The following is a 15,816-nucleotide window of genomic DNA, read 5'->3' as shown; positions in this document are numbered from 1 at the left end:
GAGAGTGGCAGAAGCGATTGCAAGATGCAGACGCTCTTCTTCTAACAACCTATACCAATCTAAATGGAGCGTATTCAGAAGATGGTGCAAGCAAGCTAAAGTCTCTTCTTCTGAGACCACTGTAAGCCAGATTGTGGACTTCCTTCTTTTCCTGAGGTCGACAAAGAAGTTATCCCCTTCCACGATTAGAGGATATAGGGCGATGCTCAGTTCGATGTTCAAACATAGGGGACTGGAACTTTCGACAAACACCGATCTGACAGACCTTATGAGGTCTTTTGAGATATCGAAGATTCCAAGGGACACGGTGTCTTGGAACCTAGATGTAGTCCTGAAATTTCTCTCTGGACCTCCCTTTGAACCTATTCTCTCGTCTTCTCTGAAGAACTTGACGAAGAAGACTCTCTTCCTTTTCGCTCTGGCTTCAGTGAAATGCATTATCAAGAGAGTAGGTTTCACACACGGGAATGCGGTTTGTTCCAGGGCCCTGAATCTTTTGGCTTAGAACGAATGTCCATCGGATCCCTGGCCCCGCTCTATCATCATCAAGAATATTTCATATATTATCGGACCGGAGGAAGAGGAAAGAATTCTATGCCCACTGAGGGCATTAAGCTGCTATCTGAAGAGGACTGAGAAGATGAAGGGTCTCTCACAACGTTTATGGTGCTCGGTGAGGAACCCTTCACATCTGATGTCAAAGAACGCATTGTCCTTCTTTGTCAGATCCTTAATCACTGAGGCTCACTCCATGGTAGACGAGAGTCACTTGCCCTGTTGAAGGTTAAAGCGCACAAACTTAGAGCGGTAGCCACCTCACTTGCATTCCGCAATAACCTATCTTTGTCAGCATTCTGCAATCGACTTTCTGGAGATCGAAGTCAGTGTTTGGAAACTGCAGTACTCTGGGTCCTTTATCTGTTGCTGGCATGGTGTTGGGGATGCAACATAGAGGGAGCTAGTTCCCTCTAATTTTTGCCTTGTATCAAGGTTGTTGAGTTTTGGGAAGTCTGGAGGTACGCAGTACCTGGAGTACCTTCCAGTCGTATGGACACTGAAGGTATTGTGGATGTTTTTATAGTTGTTGGTGTAGGTAACTTTCTATGCGTTATTTATATATCTGGTTCTCGCCCAGAGCAAGGGCATTTTGTATTTTATTCGTTTCTTGTTCAGTCAGCGGTAAGCCCACGACTGTAAGGAACTTCCCACTTGTAGAGGAGATGCATGGTCCAACTACCTCTCTCTCTATTAAGTAAGCAGAGCGCCAACCAGAGGCAGTACTCTCCTGCAGCAGCTCGCTTACTAGGTATGGTATGACAGGCATAAAAGTTCTATGCTTATCATGTAACCCTCCTGATGAATCAATTTCTCAGAATGTGTTATCTCCACTACCCTCCACCTTTCAATTTGGAATCAACTGAATAATTGCTTGGTAAGACTGAATAAAAATGATATTTTAATGATAAAATTATGTTTTATTCATACTTACCAAACAATTATTTGATTCGAGCCCTCCCTCCTCCCTACAGGTGGAGCTGGTGGCCATAATCCATTTGAAGAGGTGCGCTGACGTCATACCCGTTTACCGAAGGTGGGCGGTAACTAGTTACCTGCACTAAAGATGGCAGCGCCACTGGGAAATTTGAAAGTTAGTCTGCCGGGCGTGGGAATCCTACAGCTGAATAATTGCTTGGTAAGTATGAATAAAACATAATTTTTTTTATTATTAAAATATCATGTTGTAATGAGTTACCAGCGTATACTCCTTGGGCAAGTCAGGCTGAATTAGATTGATTCCACCTCCATTAAAATTTTGTTAATCGGGCAAATTCAGTGTGTTCAGGGAGTGTATTGTATGAAGTTTTCGTATTAAAACTAATATTGTAATACTTACTTGAACACCTGAATGATTCCTTCCCTCCTCCCCACTTCAGTCTGATAGTGAATGATTCAATTGAGGAGGCAGGCCTCTGCTGGCCGGTATTTGCAGCAGCGTTGCCAACGGTAACACAGGTAACTCATTTGACTAGATTTTACCTGCAGCGTTGGTAACGCTGACAGTTAAAATTATATACCCACTTTGTGGGTAAATCTGTGGGGATATAGTTCAGGCTGGTCAGTGACCAGGGCTAATTCAGGTGTTCAGGTAAGTATTACAATATTAGTTTTATTATGAAAACTTAATTTTCAAAATATTATCGTATTAGTCAGACTATCGTAAGACAAATTATTGTATCTTGAAACTACCTGTACATGCGATATACAAACCCTCGGTCCTTTGCATTAGAAGTTACTTTCAGTGTAAACTGGAATACAGCTGTTAAATTCTTGAACAGGTGGTTAGGCAGTAATCACTATGTGGCAAGTGAGTAGGCCCGCCTACCCGGAGGTAAACACTCCACTTTGCTTTCAGTCGTCTTCCAATGAAGATATATATTTTTGAGCTTTTGGTGACTAGCCGTTAATCACAATTTTCCGGTGGGATCTTTCTTTTATTACTTTGAATTAATGTATATATACAGCAGAGACCCAGACCTCGATCGCATTAGAACTCGAAATAATCGGATTTCAACAGAAAATCTTGAGTAAATGTTGCATCTGAGCTCAACCAAAAATCTGGAAACTGACCCAAAGAATCATATGATTTTTGTAAACAAAAGTGGTTCAGTGAGTCACCACGAATAGGTGTTGTTCCCATGCTCATTTGGTGAGGAAAACGGTAAGAACCGCAATTGAACTGAAGATTATTGAAAATCATAATGTAAGAGGCATTCTGTGACAACCTTAAAATGCTGGATTTTTAATGATAGGCTAACCGTTGAAGTGTTAATAGTTGTATCAATAGTTGGCTACAGTCACAACTATCGACAAACTATCGACACTGTAAACAAAATATTTGTAACCTAATAATGGTAAAATCCGTAGGTTATTCAAGTGAATCATTAGTGGTATAACTTTTGATACTGTAAACAAAACAATTAATTACAGCAATTACCATTTCTAAAAACCAAAAAGGTCTATAAGCCTAAACATAAATATTTTCTGGCGAAAAATGAAAATTTGAAAAATAAACGAAAAAATTAAATTTTGTTTTACCCCTAATATAAGCATTGTCATTGTATGCCATCTGCATTCGTTATTGTTTGCATTCTCAAAATCTCGGCTGATTGAGCTATCAATATCTTCATTGCCATTACACTTGACCGGTAGAAGATATGCAATTTAAATACTTTCTTGTAAATTAACAAAGTTGTGTTTAAAAGTGGCACAATACGTACTTGATTGTATAAATGTTAAGTGTGATTTCGCTAGTTTTAACCCTGGATAGGTTTCGCTATATTTGTACCCCGTTAGAGGTGTGTGCGGGTTGAGCTCGACCCAAGAGCCCAGAAAATAGTTTTATCACAAAAAGTGCATTTTATGATGAAATTGATAAAATAAACCAGGAATTTGTGGATATTTCTCATAGAAAAATACAGTGAATAGGCAAATTTCCGCGAATAATGAGGGGAAATGTTCCAGAAAGAAATCCGCGAATGTGTGAGTCCAGAAATCTGGAGAACGCGAAGACGGGGGTTCCACTGTATTGAGAATAACAAAAGACTAATCTAAGTCTAATACACATATTGTATATTTGTAATGATCAGTTTGTTTACCTTGCAGATAATTTTGTGATATTGAAGTACTTGTCAGAAAGGAAGTTCATTTCTTGGTCTTGTTAGGGAACCTTCTTAGACTTATACTGTGAGTACTGCTCACGTATATGTGAGCAGTAATCTCAATTTTTTTTTGTGTAGATCATGTCAGTGTAATGCATGACTTGTGAGGTTACAAACTCTCTAACTGTTAGATATGGGTAGTTCTCATGGTGTCATAGTAATGAAGAAATAATATTCATATTGCAATATGCTCCCTGAACACCTGAATAAGCCCTGGTCATTGACCAGCCCAAACTATATCCCCATAGATTCACCCACAAAGTGGGTAATTTAACTGTCAGCACTACCAACGCCGCAGGTAAAATCTAGTCAAACGAGTTACCTGAGGTTCCGTTGGCAACGCTGCTGCAAATACTGGATGCTAGAGGCCGACAACCTCAGTTGTTTTCAGTTCACGGTGCTGTTAGGATGTGTCCTGCAACATGCGAACTTTTTTGGTCTTTAGCCTGACCCCCACATGTATATTTGGCCTTGGAATTCTGGACCTTGACATTGTATTACGACTACGTTCCTAGTTTTGCTCGGTTGTGGACTGGACTTGAGATGGACAAGCTACATAAAGAAGTGCCGTCGGCCAACGCTTCTACATCTGCTTTGTTTGCCGCACCCTCCAAGCAAGCTGCTGGGGAGATATCGGAGCTCATCGGTCCTGCTCTACATGCAAGTGGAGGGTGATTACCCTCAAACATAACAGACATTCCATATGTATTACTTGTAGGAAGGTTCATTGCAGCGTCAGGCAGAGGTGTGAGGAGTGTAGAGATTGGTCATTAGAACAAATGGAGGATTAGTTAAAACATAGGAAATCTAGCTTCTAAGAGCAAGTGTAACGCAGGTGTAGAAACACAAGCAATAGATAAGAAAGTACTAGAGTCGGAGCTATTTATGGAATTAGAAGACAGATTGTCATCCAGCATGTCTAACTTATTTACTAATTTAAGGAATAAGCTAACTGAGATTAAAGGTAGTGGTAGTAATAGTAGTTTAAGTGATGCTAGTCACTCTTTTTCTTTTCAGCCCTCATGCCTGCTCTAGAGCCAGCACTAATAGGTGCCAGGGGTCATGGAGACCACAAGCCTCTAAGGTAGGATCTGCTGGGACCCCGGCACAGAGGAGGCAGTGTTGGCAGCAGTTTTCCTCTTCCCCCAAGGTATAAGTTCTGGGGTTGATGTAAGTTTAGGTCAAATACAGACGAGTAGGGATGTTAGGTTACATAGTGTTCAGGAAGAGAAGTGCAGGTTACTTTGGGTTTGGATTCTGTTGTAGTTTCTAGTGTGAGGTTTTATTTCTTGCTTTGAGTTCTTTACAACTGAAGGTTTCTAAGTCTGTGGTTGGTCGTTCAGAGGTGATTTTGGGTTGTTGGGTTCTGAAATATTGAATAGTGCTCCTTCGTCTTCGAAGGTTCTTCCTTCTGTGGATAAATTTCCTTCATCTTGCGGTGGTGGGAATTCTGATAATCAGGTTCTCAATTTGACTCTATACATATACGGTAGGTAATTATTATCAGCTAATTCTCTTGGTTCAGTGCATATTGACACGAACGAGAATCAGATCGTATGATAATTCAGTACAAAATGTAATTGAACGAGAATGAGAATAGAATCAGATTCGGTCTTACTTCAGCATTATAACAGTATTACAGGTATTCTCCTAATCAAGTTGGGGTTAGGTTCTGAAAAAACCCATTGTAAGTTGAAAAAATCATATCTCGAATATAGCCTAGCCTACACTAAGGTAATCGGTACCATCTACACATATTTGGTGGACTAGCGTACACTACACAGTATACCTATACCTATACCTATACGGTATAGTAAATATTAATATCAGCTAATTCTGGTGGTTCAGTGCAGATTGACTTATGATAACTCAGTACAGAGAAATTCAATAACACTACAAGAGTTAGCTAGCATTACACTATGGTATAGTAGTCATATACGTAGCCTAGCCTACAGTGTATTATATTCTACACATATACAGTATAATAATTATCAATATCAGCTAATTCTGCAGGTTCAGTGTAGATTGACTTATGATAATTAAGTACAAAAAGAAATTTAATATAAGTAACGAGAATCAGACTGTAGTGTAAAGGGTACTCACCAAGATTCAGTCTGTCGTTGGCATATGTGAAAGGTGTCAAGCTGTTCATGGCTACGTATAACCTAACAATCAGAAGAGGAGGAGGAGGAGGATGATAAAGCTGCAGGATCATCAATTCACTCCTCTTCAGATAGAATTTCTTCTTCTGTTAGTTCAGGTGTTTCAAGGAAATAACTATTATGAGAAATAGAGGATTGAGTCTCAAGTGAGGGGGTAGGGCTGGGTGAAGCTGAAGGCACTGGAGTCGTTCTCTTGAAGAAATAATCCATTGTAGGTTTCACAGTGCATTTTTTTTGCTCTTCATAAATTAATCGATAACATGCAACTTTGGTCTTGATGTGCCCTCTGAACTTTAGCAAACCATTCCTTGTCCCCGTCTAATTTCACTTAAAAGTTTCAGTCCTTGTTCGAAATTCAAAGCAAATGCCTCTGCCAGTTTTTTTTTTTTTTTTTTTTTTTTTTTTTTTTTTTTTTGTGAACATTTGCTCCGGCTTTTCTTTTATTTCTTCTTCCTTTTCTGATCTTTTTTTTCTCTTCTCAAGTTGCAGTTAAATCCTCTACCATTAGCTGTACATCTTGCACATCTATAAGTTCTTGGATATCTTCCTCATCAATTTCTAAATCTAAACTTTTCCCAAGTATCAAGATCTTTTTTATTGATTACCACTTCTTCTTTATTCTGATCGAAACCTTTAAATAAGTTCACATACACTTTTAGCAGATTTTTCCAGACCCCATTCATACACTCTTTCTTTACCTCCTTCCACGCCCTTCCAATGTTCATAATGGAGTTCAGAACACTAAATTCTTTCCAGAAAGTTCCGAGATCTTTCTCCTCATTAACTGTAGCCTGAACATTCTGAGCAAATGTGTACTGAAGATAATATGCCTTGAACGTAGCCACAGCACCCTGATCTATGGGTTGTATGAGAGAAGTTGTGTTTGGTGGCAGAAACACAACTTTTACATTCTTGTTAATATCTCCGATGTGCTGAGGGTGGCCAGGAGCATTGTCGAGAATCAGAAGAATTTTGAAGGGGATGTTATTTTTCCTACAATAATCTTTCATTTCTGGAATGAAGCAATGAACGAACCGGTCTTCGAACAGCATTGCAGTCATCCACACTTTTTTATTATGATGGTAATGCACAGGAAGTGTATGCTTGTTGATGCTTTTTAATGCCCTCGGATTTTCTGAGAGATAAATCATAAAGGGCATAAGTTTTATACCCAGCAACATTTCCCCCAAGCAGAAGAGTCAATCAATCCTTGTATGCCTTAAACCTGGCCATCGTTGTTGCTTCTTTGTGGATGTAGGACTGCTGAGGCATACACTTCCAATGCTTTGGCAAGTACCCTTCATCAATGACAATCTTGTGTAAAGCATCCTTAAACTTAGCGGCTCCATTGGCATCAGCGCTTTCTGCTTCACCTCTAATTTTCACACTGCAAAAATTATGGCGGTTCTTGAAACAACGAAACCATCCAGCACTTGCTGCAAAACTTTATTGTGGTTATCATCATACTTTTTCTTTAGTTCTTCAAAAAGCATGCAAGCCTTTGTCTATATGGTCAAGAGGGTGAGTGGCATACGCTTTTGTATTTGGCCTCCATCCACGTGACCAGTAACTACTCCATTTCTTCCAAAGGCCCTATCCTCTTCTTTGATATAACCATTGAATGAACAGAAGCAGATACCTTTACAGCATTCATTACACGTTTCTTTTCCTTATGGTTGGTGGATACATTGATTGGGATAAAGGTTTGTCACGTGCGATAACCATGACTGCCTTTCCACCTTCACGCTGGTTAATTATCTTCAGTTTGTGCTCCAAAGTGATGGACTGCCTCTTTCTTTTTTGCACTACCAGCAGAAGACCTATTTGGTTGTTTGTCAGACATAGTTTTTTTTTTTTAGTTTACTTAAAAAACGCACAAAAATCACAAACGAACACTGACCTAATCTTACTTGGTTCAGAGCGAGAGCAAGTGAGGTCGTTGGCTGCACCTACACCAGCCTCTCACTCTCGGATCAACATATACACCATAGTATGTTGCTGCCTGCGCACATTGTGCACAAAATTTAAAATACGTATTTTCAAAATTTAGTTGTTTTGGTATTAATTGCTAACCCCATCATAAATCTGATTATCATAAGAGAATTATTGTAACTTGAACACTACCTGTACTGGGGAGTTTGCTCTTCAGTCTGGTTTAGGACAATAAAATAAGTGCCAAGACACTTAGGTTGTTTCGGCACTGCCTGACAGCACTTCGTAAGTGTTCAGTCAGGTTCCATCTTCATGTCTTATACCGTAGGGTCTAAGCGTGTAGAATAGCAGACACAGTATCCCCCTTTTGAACTTCTTCTCGAGGAGCTTCGGCCTCAAAGGATACTAGTGCATTGGGAGGAAAGCGATTAATTTTTCTTAGCAGACGAGTACTGCTCGTAGCCATGTCTTGTGACTTGCTCGGTTCACTTGGTTCATCCGAATCGAGTGCTTGGCCCCATCCAAAAAAATTTTCCTCTACTCAGGGTTGGTGCTTTGCCATGGCATGAGCACCCTTCTTCCCAGGGTGGCAGTCATCACAAGCGATTATCGCCCCTGGTCTACCCCTACTGCTGGTTCTTGTAGCAGGACGGGTAGGAATGCCTTTCTCCGTACCTGGCCTCTTTGGCCCCCTCGGTTGTTCCAAGAGGCGTGAGACAGACAGAGAGAATTCTGATGAGTTTGTCTCTTTTTGTAATTCAGCTACAAAGGTTAGTTAGTCTTAGGATCGATCCTTGGATCGTCTCATCATACCCTTGAGAGTCAAGAAAAATTTTTCACGGAGTCCTGTCGAGTCTCCCTTCAAGGAGAAGAAATTGGGAGTTGTTGTACCTCGGGAATACTCAAGGTTTTTCTTTGTGATATGAATACCCTCGATTTTCTTTCAGCTGATTCGTCAGCACACTGATCTTGGGAATAGGACCGCAGTTTCCCCTGTGATCAAGGCCCCACCCTTGCTCTTCCAGGAGGAACAAGGGTTTTTGTACAGGCACAGCATTCCTGCTTGTGAGAGCGTTCTCGACTCGATAAATACTTTTTCTCTGGACAAGTTCATTCCAAGTTTTGAGACTCCCAATGAGCTCACTTCCCCTCTGCTGCCATGACAGGAACGATTCTTCCTTACCATCTCTTGTCTTGCGCTGTTTTTTTGTTGCCCCACAAAGGGTATTCCTCTCGTAACAAGAGACAGCAAGCTTGGAGGACACCACTAGTTTCCTTTCAAGCAGCCCCCTATGAGATTTCTTCCCCATGCTCAGCACCGAAGTCATCTCAACCCTTAGGACGAACCCTTTTTGCGTTCTGCCTCTCTCTCTTAGGGATCGATAGATACTGCTGAAAGGAACGTGCCAGGGAGCCTGCCTTGTCCTCCTGGCAAAGCCTTGAGTCCCAGGCTGCAAAGGATGAATGTGATATGGCCAGCATTCTTCTTCCCCATGTGAGAGAGTGCACGTACTTGTTTCTTTTTCAAACTAATTACTAATTGAGAAGAAGGAAGAAGGAATGGCATAGAAGAACGGTCAGGCGCTCTCCTACTATTGGTACCTGAAACAAGAGTTGTCTTTAGAGTCCATGGACTTGGACTGAGTTGCAACCATAGGCAGGACCTGGTAGTAGGTATCCTTCAGAAGAAGTACCTGCTTTTTCTTCCCCGGGTGCTCATTAGTCTTCCATAGACCTTCTGCCTCTCCTGTATTCTTGTTTCGTGTTTTCACCATAAAAGCCTCCCTTCGAAATAGCTTCGCTTTCGTTCTCTTCATTAGAGAATGAAGGAGGTCTGCTAACAGTCCTTAATCTTTTCTCTCTCTAAATGATGAGGAAGGGATTCGGCTGGTGCTCAATCAACAGGGGCCTTTGAATTTACATGTATATTTTTCTCATGCCGTGCATCTATATCAGATGCAAGGACTGAGTAATAGGTGCATACCTGCAGGACCATTGCCTTCAGGTGTGTTACAGAGACTTTAGATACCTCCTCATCATATCCTGGAACTCAAGGCAACCTTTTGGGATTTGATTTTGAGGTACCAAGTAGTGTTGTTAAGCAACAACACCACAGTAGTGGCATGACCATCAAACAAAAGGGTTTAATTTCCCTCCTGTTGTGGTTACATGTAGGTGCTCTAGGGTAACTGTTGTGCACAGAATAGCTCTACCAGCCAAACACATTTCAAGTTGAAATATACAGGCAAGCAACTCGGCCCCCTGAGTCAAGTGAGGGGCAAGGTACTGCTTTCTCACAAAGAAATCGTTCATCTTAGTAATGTTTCTGCTCAGTGGAGGGTTAACTATTAATGATGAACCTCTGTCTGGCCATCCAGAAACCTAAGGTCTCTGGGCGGCATTTGACTCTCGTTTAGGGTTGGTTACTGTCTTGTGATTTCACACATGTTCCTTGTGAGAATCATCAGACAGCTATGTCTCAGTAGACTCCTTATCACCTTCCTGTTAACCTCGTAAAACAGAAGTTTATAGGTCTTCTGCTCTTCACGCGCCTGATCTGTGGGCCACATCAATGACTCAGAATGACTTTTTCAGACAAACATGATAATTTGGTCTTCTTACAATTTTTACCAATTTTTTAATTTGTGAGGAGTTCAACAATGATCGTTCACCCAAATTGAAAATAATTAATGGAAAAACTACCTGCTGCCCAACCTGGCAACTCTGCTTCCCAGACTATGAGAGGAGTTCCTCCTGACCCAACCTTCAGTACCAGTGATTCAAGAACGGTTCCTCAGGCAGTACAATCCTGTCTTTATGGATGAAAGACTCTCCAACTTTCCTTGCAATCATAGGCTATCTCACCAAGCAGCAACGGAAATAGCCAGGGATTGGAGCAGCCGTCTTCGCTGGTTGGTTTCATCAACAGGACTTTCTCTGGTCAGAATCGCTATAGTTACTTCTCTCCAATTCGATTATGAAAGACGTACATCCACATTTACTCCAGTCTTTCAAACTACTAATAAGAAAACTTTTCTCTTCTTGCCATCACGGGAAACCTCAGGTCTCTTAGACGGCATTCGACTCTCGTTGAGGCCTCGTGCCCTTGAGCGATCATTAGACATAGTTTTGTTTTTCAAGACCGCATCTTGTCTCTATTCGGCATTGGCGAAGGGGGTTAGACGATTTGCATGGATCTTCTTCATTATCACCCTTCAAAAGGTGGGTATCTAGTCCGACTCTGTCTCAGTTGTTGTAGTGAACTCCGAATCATTTGGCATCTGTTGACAGGTCTGAGACCTTTATGAGCCTGTGAGCCTTGAACTCTCAAATTGATGGTACAGATCAGTCATTACCTTGCTCTATCAGCGTGTTACTGTACCTTCTGAAGACTACATTCTGTGACAAAGATGTTGATAACCTTCCGCCAGTACTGACTTGCCAAGGAGAAGACAGCGACATGTCTTCTCTCCAGCAGCTATAGCATCTTCTGTATGTTTTCGAGAGCGCACAGCTCCTGTGAATTAGACCTTTCCTCACACTCTGAAGAATATGTCAGACTGGAAGAGAGACGTAGTCTCACCAGGACAACATTTATGTCTTTCTTCCTCCAGGTCTTTGCCCACAAGTCTCTGGAACCTTTTTTTCTTGGACATATGGTGGATGGCTCAACAAGTGTGTTTTCTTACTGGCTCCTTTAGGACAAAGTTGCATCTCACCTATGGTGTGCGGTTCTAGAGGTGGGAAGGATTTGAGAGTGACTGGCCTCTCCCTTTCATTCTTCCTCATTTTTCTACTTCTTGTCCTTCGGATGAGAATGAGACTCGAAACTAGACTTGCTGGACTGGCGTCTAATGTGGTAAGTCTACACATCGAGCTTCCTTTCTAATTTTCCTGTCAGAATTATAGAAGCATTCCCACTCCTAGCAATGGGAGATGGAGACAGGCAATAAGGCAAACCCTTCTCAGATCTTTGCCTTAATGCATCCGACTCCTTTATATTCTTCCCAGCCTTTTTGTATGAGTTACAATTCCTCACTTGTTCAGAAAGGCCCAGAAGTCTGATTGTTGATCTTGCAGTTCTTATACTCCAATCAATTTGTCAGGGGGCACTCCTCCTCGCTTTTTCGACCAGGAGGAGTAGCCAAGGTTTGTACTGAACTCCAGTAAGTTTAAAGACACTCGCTCAGATTCCTCTCTCCAATAAGTGAGTCTTCCTTATGTAAAGGACCGAGGGTTTGTGTATTGTGTAGGAACAAATCACAGTTTTTAAAAGAAAATTGTATTTTCCTAATTATGCAAACCTGAGGTTCTTTACACTAATTTCCACCTCATTCCAACCCTCAATCTGAAAACCTGGGCCGAAAGGCAAAATGGAATGTTACATTCAGGCAGTCGGGTCTTCTCGCCTAACCACCTTGTTCAAGAGTTCTAACGACCATGTTCCAGCTTCACTGTAAGTAAACTCCTATTGTAAAGGACCTCAGGTTTGTATATTAGGATAATAACAATTTACTTTCAAAAGTTGTGATTCTGAGAAATGTTGCTCTTTGGGTCCAGCACCGTACTTCCCTGCCTATACGCAGACTTCATGTTCAGCCATAACACACTGCTTGAGATTCCTTTATAGGAATGATCAATAGTCCTCAAAGATGGTCTGAAATAGAGAGCAAGTTAAACAGGTTTCAGGGAGACCTATAGTTTTTAGGGCTGTTGCCTTGTATAATAAGGCGCCCTATGAGGTTATGTTAGACTTGCGATAATCTTACGCTAAGTCGGTTGGTATTGCACTTCCATCTTCAATGGAGTGTCTTGGGGTTTGTAGATCACTTACGAAGTCAGGATTATCTTCTTGTTTATGACGACGATGTGTTAAACTCATGTTGATTAGGTGAGGAGGTTCTTGTAGATGATTCGGTGAGGAGGTTCTTGTAGAAAACACGAAGTATAAAAATATATATATTCTTCTGAAGTTTTACATGGTGAAGATCAGATATGATTGTACAAGTCTTCTAATGACGATAGCTTGATCGCTTCTGCCAATGATGATGGCTAATTCTATCTCTCTACATGATAAAGCTTAGGTAAAGAGGTACAGGTCTTCTAATGACGATAGCTAACTCTAATCTCTTGTCTACCATCTCTGTTACAAGTTATGAAGGAACAGACAGTAGTTCGAACATATGAACATACATACAAATGACATAGTTTCATACGAACACACAATCAAAATGAGACACGCTACAGATCACGTAGGCCGTTTGAATTATAGGTCGCGGTAGTTGTCTCAAGGCAGGGAGCTGGACTAAGGTTATAAAAACAATTGAATGACTACAGGTGACGGCATGTTATCTTAGCCTACATACTTATTGTATACGTCATCTTTAGCGTCTCTAGTCTGATCACATTCCTGCAAGCAATCTGGTTGACCTCTTTAGTTTTTAGACTTTTATATATATGGACTTACATTCCATATTTTTATTATGTAAACACTTACATCAGCTCGGTCAGCTACCAAAACCAACTACTGAATATTACTCAAACTGACTTGCATTTGACTATAGGAGTGTGATACAGACACTATGTGTATATATATATATATATATATATATATATATATATATATATATATATATATATATATGAGTAAATAAAAATTCATGGTGTACATGAATTGATTCAAGTAATAAAATATAAAACAATGATATTGGTAAATAATAGTGATCACGTGATATATAATGATACAGTTTTTTTTCACTTCATCTCATTAAGATACATATGCTACAGAAAATACTAATGTACTCTGACAATTGCATAGAATGAAGATTAACATGATAAAAATAATATTTTAACTGATAAAAAATTTCATATATGAATTGATAAAATTATTAATGTTTATGCTGATTGATTCGTTGATTTTTATGCTAACTGTTATATATCTGATTCATTAATCCATATACTAACTCATATATAACTGCAGATATTGGTAAGATAAAAGGTAACAGATTGATTATAGGCTACCTGATTTGTTTATACATATGTATATGGATTCATATAATTATGATTAATATATGTGCACTTTAAATAGATTCCTATTGCGTACACGCAAAGATATATTTGCGATCTATTTCATTCGTTATTTATGATCATTTATATATAGATTCCTAGTGCGTACACGCAAAAATATATTTCGATTCTATATTTATTTTGATCATTATATAAGGATACATGATACTTTAATATATATAGGATACGTGATACCTTATATATATAGGATACATGACGAGGTTATAATACTTCACATTTAACTGGCGTTGTCGAACAACTTTTCGTCCATTACACAGTTTCCAGACAACCACCTATAGCCAAATGAAACGGCCTTTTTCAATGGTTAAAACAAGGGGAAAATTTGCCTGGGCGGGTCCAACGTTCTATTTTGCGCTCATACTTATTCTCTGCATCCTAAGCTACACGATTCCGTTCGCGATGAAAAAAAAATCATCCCCAACACGAGTCCTTCGCCAGCAAAGTAGAGTTGACTATCCTTCGGGTCGTAATTTGTCGGAAGTATGTCCCTTTTGTAGTCGATTCCGACAGCCGCCGGAGCGTTCCGCATTAAAACGAGATTAACGACGGGATAGGGTGTCGGTCGAAGAAGTCCATGATGGTGCTTATTCCTTTCACATTGTAGACGGTTGTTACTCGACCGCCGTCGTCCGCAGCGACGAACGATTTTTTGAAGTTGCGATGTGAAACTCTAGTACTGCAGGATACTGTAACAGGTTTCCATTAATCAGCCTGCAAGTGAAATTATACTTGTCACAAGGGCAAAGTAAATTCAGACGACATCCAAATACAGGGGAGGGGAGAGAGCCATTTAGACCAGACTTAACCCAACATGAATTCGCTGATATTTTGGAATTCAAAAGAGAGCTGTACAAATTTTTTATCCATGGCATTAACAATGAGTGAACCTATCCAGGTCTATGATGACTGTAAAAATATCCATAATATTATAAAAAATAAATAGATATCATTACGAATCTCAAAGAAAATTCGATATTACTGGTAGTAAATTACTAGACCAAAGAAGTGGAAAACGGAGCTATTTGTAAGATTTGCCAGGCAACATAAGAGTCAAAGAGAAGATTAATCATGATTCTGTATTTCTCTATGCTAACTGAAATTAAGTTGTGATAAAATCTGATCCTATGTGCCCTAACAAAAGTTTCATATTCAATTTTCTCGCGCGCGCATCCTCTGAGGTTAATTTTAAAAACTTTATTAATAGGTAGGAGGTGCAACGAAAAAACCCACTATGTAACTAATTTCTAAATAAACTTTGGGTTTTTCAAGAAATGTGACATTTTTCCCATGAAGTTTTTTACTTGAATTGTAATAGGCTAATGTTGCAAGTAAATATTTCATATACATATCTTGATACTCTAAATGACTAAGAGGTTCAGAAAAAATTAATTCATTTTGTGTTATAGAAATTCTATTTGCTTATTTTGTTATTGCGCATACGGATAGGACACGTCTGCCTTGCCCATGAGAAGTTCGGGCTAAGCATTCCTTTCTCCAGTCAATCTGCTTTGCAAGCGCGAGATGAAGCCTGTGCAAGCAGATATTTGAGGTTAAAGGAATCAATGCTGATACGGCAAACGCGACAGACTTCTAGATTCTAGACTGATGACGTCGTCACCAGCTTGAGAGTTACGTTACTTGCTGTAAGAGATACGACTTTAGGATAAATTTTTTTGTTTTTTTTTTTAATACTTGACCCACATGAGAAGAATGTCTGAAAAAAAAAACAGTACCAAAATTGAACAATATATTAGTTTCATGTTGGAAATCTGCATAATTGTAATTATGTTAAATTAAATATTCCTTATTCAAACTAATGAAAAAGGTTTCCATACAAGTTCTACTATATATTATTAGCCCTGTATAAGATTCATATAGGATTATTCCATAGATAACATTTTCACTTCTAGACTCCT

At 39.8% G+C, this 15,816-nt stretch overlaps 2 protein-coding genes across 8 annotated transcripts in view; one reads left to right on the top strand and one right to left on the bottom strand.

Moving 5' to 3' along the window:
- Positions 1–15,816, bottom strand: part of LOC135199279 (gastrula zinc finger protein XlCGF17.1-like) — a 365,386-nt gene that overhangs the window by 249,968 nt on the left and 99,602 nt on the right. The gene's annotated exons all lie outside the window — the stretch shown is intronic.
- The window catches only part of LOC135199280 (zinc finger protein 436-like), a 534,458-nt gene that overhangs the window by 491,762 nt on the left and 26,880 nt on the right, over positions 1–15,816 (top strand). The window contains exon 2 of one of the 7 annotated variants that reach the window (XR_010311016.1): positions 1,530–1,693. The exons of the other annotated variants lie outside the window; for them this stretch is intronic. The gene's annotated coding sequence lies outside the window, so the exon portion shown is untranslated. Of the gene's footprint in view, positions 1–1,529; positions 1,694–15,816 lie in introns of those variants that run through there. 7 annotated transcript variants of the gene reach the window in all.

This window comes from Macrobrachium nipponense, chromosome 25 (assembly GCF_015104395.2).
Source record: "Macrobrachium nipponense isolate FS-2020 chromosome 25, ASM1510439v2, whole genome shotgun sequence".
NCBI lineage: Eukaryota > Metazoa > Arthropoda > Malacostraca > Decapoda > Palaemonidae > Macrobrachium > Macrobrachium nipponense.
Note: the sequence above shows the minus strand (reverse complement) of the source record. Positions and strands in the feature narration are given on the sequence as shown.